This window comes from Apaloderma vittatum, unplaced genomic scaffold, assembly GCF_000703405.1.
Source record: "Apaloderma vittatum isolate BGI_N311 unplaced genomic scaffold, ASM70340v1 scaffold15082, whole genome shotgun sequence".
Taxonomy (NCBI): domain Eukaryota; kingdom Metazoa; phylum Chordata; class Aves; order Trogoniformes; family Trogonidae; genus Apaloderma; species Apaloderma vittatum.
This window is the reverse complement of record NW_009705494.1, coordinates 148,671-153,276: the sequence shown is the minus strand read 5'-3', so window position 1 is coordinate 153,276 and position 4,606 is coordinate 148,671.

Here is a 4,606-nt window from a genome sequence, read left to right as displayed (position 1 = left end):
ACATGAGGCCAACCAGGGAGATGGCAGAGAGACCAAGAATGCATTTGATAGGGCTTTAAAAGAACTTAATAGCTTTAAACAGTGCCAATGGTTCCTCAGGCACTTTGGTGGGAAATGTACTTAAATTAGGTAAACTGCAAAAAGGAACTGTAATAGGAAATAGAGGAGATAGAAGTTTACAGTGGAGAACAGGTCCCGAAAAGGGGTTAAGCAGTCCCAGTGTGCTTCTTTCCACCAGAGTTCAGGATTGGTAATGGGTAGCAGTGCCATCACACTGGACCAGATCAAAGGAGCGATGCAGATTTCAAACTGGATGCCAAAATTCCTGGAAGTCTTTGAATCAGGAATCTAGTGTTGCAAGTTATCTGTGGGAATGGATCTGAGCTCTGCCAAGGCAGGACATCCTCTCAAACACAAGATCGTTGCCCATTGGATGCTGAAAAAACAGCTGACAGAGCTGCAGTTTCACACCAGATTAGCAGGAAAACAGCAGTGTTGAAGGATTTTTTTTTCCTCCAGGAAGCACTGTCTGCTTGTTCTTAACTAATTTGCTGAAAATCAAACCATTTTCCATGAAAGATTATAAAAAAGAAGCTCTAGATATCTGTTATTTAATGTTTCCAAATTGCTGAACTGTTCTCCGCTTAGTTTTAAAAAAGAATTATTTCAAGTTTCTTTAGAATGTGAGATAATTTTATTTTTACTGGGGATGGAAGATGTAAAAAAAAAAAGAAAAGAAATAAATTAAATGAAGCATCATAATTATCTGAAATGGACTTTTTTTTTTTCCCTGCAGATTTCAGCTGGTGGTTTTGGTCAAATTTTAATTCAATTTGACTTTGATACCACATCAAAATGGGATATTTTAAGTTTTTTACTTCCTTGTTCTCAAAAATATCAGCATTTTTCACAGAAGTAGTAGGAAGGCTTCTCATTTCTATCATTGCCTTGCATAAATCCATGAATATGAAGTTAATCTTTAAACTATTTCGCAGATTAGCATTTATGAACTCTCAGCAAAGAGCAACACTGGTTGGTTGGGAATAAAGCATTCAGCTGTACATTGTTTGCCTTTAACAGCCTGCAAGTTGAACACCTTGCTGAGTGGCATCTTGTGGTAGCTTTCCATCATGGCTGGATTTAATTCGGCTTGAGTATTCTGCACATGCATGAGCTGTGCAGGGGACATCTGGTTTGCTGCATGTCAAATTGCTCAGTAGTTCTGCAAGAAATCTACGGCAAATGAATCCCAGAGCTTTCCTTCTCTTGGTCTGGAATTTGAAAGTAGATTTTCAAAATTGAACCTAATCTTGCACAGATATATCTGATTCAAACTTGTCCATGAGACTTTGGCTCCGAACTGGTCAAGAATCCATTTTGCTTCATTTAGACATCCTTGAACTAATATTTCTCCCCAGAAGCGATCCCTCTCTTACACAGAGTCCAGAAGGAAATTTGTTTCAATATGGTCATGTATTTTGTAAGTGCATCTGGCAAGCAACATGCAGTTTTACAGCCCTCAACTTGGGAGTCCATATTTGGCCACCAGGAAAGCTTTTCTTTTGATTCTGGTGATGCCTTGATGAAGCTCATGTGCAAGAGAGATAGACTTGGCTTGAAGCTCTGGAAGGCTAGTCAGACATATCTCAACTTCACTTGGGGACAGGAGTTTTCTGGGAAGCATGAGAGGGCTGATCTGTGATGTGTTGGATATGTGGTGTTTCACAGAATCGTACCAGCTGGAAGAGACCTAGGAGATCATCGAGTCCAGCCTGTGTCCCAGCCCTATCAACTTCTCTCTCTCCTTAGTTGCAAGAAGCATTTCTGCCCTGGGTGGAAAAGCTGCTGTGGTGGGTTTTGGGAACTTTAGCACAGCTGTAGGGCATAACTGAGATGAATCAGTGCAGGATGGACTGTTGCTTAATATAAACTACATCACCTATGTCCTGGGGAACACTGCATAACTGCTGTGAGCAGCGATTTGCGCTCCCAAATTAAGACATTGTTCCCTAGCCAAGCGCTACCTCCATCCCTCTACTGCAGGGTGTCAACAGTCAGATCTCAGGAAACAATGAGGAGACCCAGCTGAAACAGTAAACTCCCTCAGCAGGGCCCAGGCAAGCTCCCTGTTAACTGGATCCCAACACGTTTGAAATTTATCACTGATGATTGTTACAGTGAGCAGTGGCTGGAAACGAGCACGGCCAAGGCACAGCATGGAGCAGCGATGCTGCCTGTTCATAGCAGCGACACGTGCCCTGGGCTGAGCCTCTCTGCCTTCAGGCAGGTTGAGACTGAAAATATCAGCTCCCTTTTTTAAACAACAGAAAATAAAGCAAAGAAAAAGAATCGGCATATTGCCTTCCACGCTTTTAGGCTTGAAAATAAGATATGAACCTTTAAAATTGATGCACGCAAGCCTTCTGCTTGGGAGAGGGAATGGATTCAGCACATGCTGGTCTGTGCCACCAATGCAAGCGTGTTAGCAAAGCTCACTCCTGACATCCATGAGGTCATCCACCTTCGTACTACCTCTGAACCTCAGTACAAATGACACCAGGAGATACAAGCCAAGTCAGACTGAGGAGATATACTAGAAAAGCAGAAGGGGAAAGTGGGGAGGGGGATATGAGGTCATCTGCACTGACAGTATATTAAGTACTTACGTTAGAGGGGAGAACAGAGCCATTGATTTTATTGAACAAGCTTCCAACTGGTAACGAGGTTTGTTCTTCCAGTTACTGCACTGAAAGAGCAACATCTGGCCTGGAGACTTCCAGGGGCCAAATCCTTCTCTGCTGCAACCCCACTGCTGTCAGCAGAGTCACACCAGGGATGAATTTTTCTTGTGATAAAATAAGGCAATGAGAGGGGCAAACAGTTTGGCTTCCTGCTAAAAAAGAAAACAAACTCAAGTTTTTCTGCAGAGCAGGCCAGGTATCTGAGCAGTAAAGTTCATCACACCTTTAATAGCTTTCCCATACACCAGCACTATAAAAACAAGTGGGATTTTTTTGTTTTTTATTTTTCCCCATAATTAGTAGAGAAAAATCCAAAGCTAGTGTTTCTTTTCCCTTTTCTGATTTATTTCCTTAGCAGCCAATCCGCAAGACCAGAACAGAGACACTCATTAAGCAGGCAAAGTTGAGAGAACATCTACCTGGTTTCTCACCTCTCCCCTTGAAGTTCAATAAAACATAAGGGAAAGGGGAAGAAAAAACATTACGTTTTTAAAGGCACTTGGTGAGCTTCGGCAGCTGTTGTTTATTGAGATTTCCATAGCTTGTTTCCAATTACTGTAAGGTGTCCAGAAGCTATGGCAACGCAGTAATAATCCTGCGGTGCCTAAGAAATCCGCTGTCATCATCAGAGCAGTGTAGTGATGGGTACAAAGACATTACAGTGAAGGAAAAAAAATCCCAGTGTCTAACCAAAAACCAGTACCACCCCTCTCCGCTTCAGTTCAGCTGGAAGCACAGTGCAGGCAGGTGGCTCCAGGTTATGCCTGCTGGCTGAGCATCTGACTCCTGTGGAGGGTCAGGATTTACCCAGGGCAGTGGAGACTGCTTCAAGGGCTGACAGACCGACCACTCGGCATCAGCTACTGTGCTCACTCTGCGCTGAGACGCTGCCTGAATGCTGACATTTTAACAGCACGGTCCCTTCCCTGCACATGATATGGCGTGAGGGAATAACAGGATGTATTAATGTCATTTTCGATAATAATATTCTTCTCAGAGTGGGCTTTCTGGCACCATATGTCCCACTGCGAGAGAACTCTATCCCTATCACTCTAGTATTAGCTCTGAGCTTGAAAGAAATCCATTTGGGCCATTAAAATGACTTGTGAAATGTGGGATAGTTATCAAGTAATTAGGACCACATTTTGTTTCTTTCTCTGCCCAGAGCTCTCCCCTATGATCTCAGTTCACCTTCAGCTTCATTTTGCCTTCATCTTTTGCAGATCAACCCAAATGCCAGCTTTTTTGGATGGTGCTTGTCCTCCATTCCCTTCCCCTTCTTGCTCAGCTGTCACTTGTAACCTGCAGAATTTATTTTGTATGCAGAAAATAAGAGGAGCTGCATTTGGAGAGGTGCCAGGAGAGGTTTCCCCATTTTTCATCCTCCATACAATGGGAGTTGTGATGTCTCTCTGCCCTCCCACCAGTGAGATAGCTACAGCTGAAAGGACTGTCCAGGATTCGTCATTCCATGGCCAAGAGTGAAGCTCTTGGAAAGATCTGCTGATATATAAAAGAGCTATACGGCCCTCTGTAAGGCGGGGATTACCATGGGGCTTGGAAAACACACCTGATACTGCTGGAGCCTGCAGCAGGGCTGAAGTCCCCTCTAGACTGCATTTCAAAGCCCTCTGCTCCAGGTTGCGTTGGAAAGCGCAGCTTGCTGGGACGTTGTGGGGGCTGAGATCCCACTGTGGTGCTCAGAGTGCTTGGATGGGAAGTTGAACACCCCTCCTCACCTCCACGCTCCCTCAGAGCAGAGAGTCCTGGGACAGAGCCACGAACAAAAGCCACTTGCACCCCTCACACATTATCTCTCCCTCTCCTTTTCAAGCTCACAGATCTGCTCTTCCAAGCCCAGATGA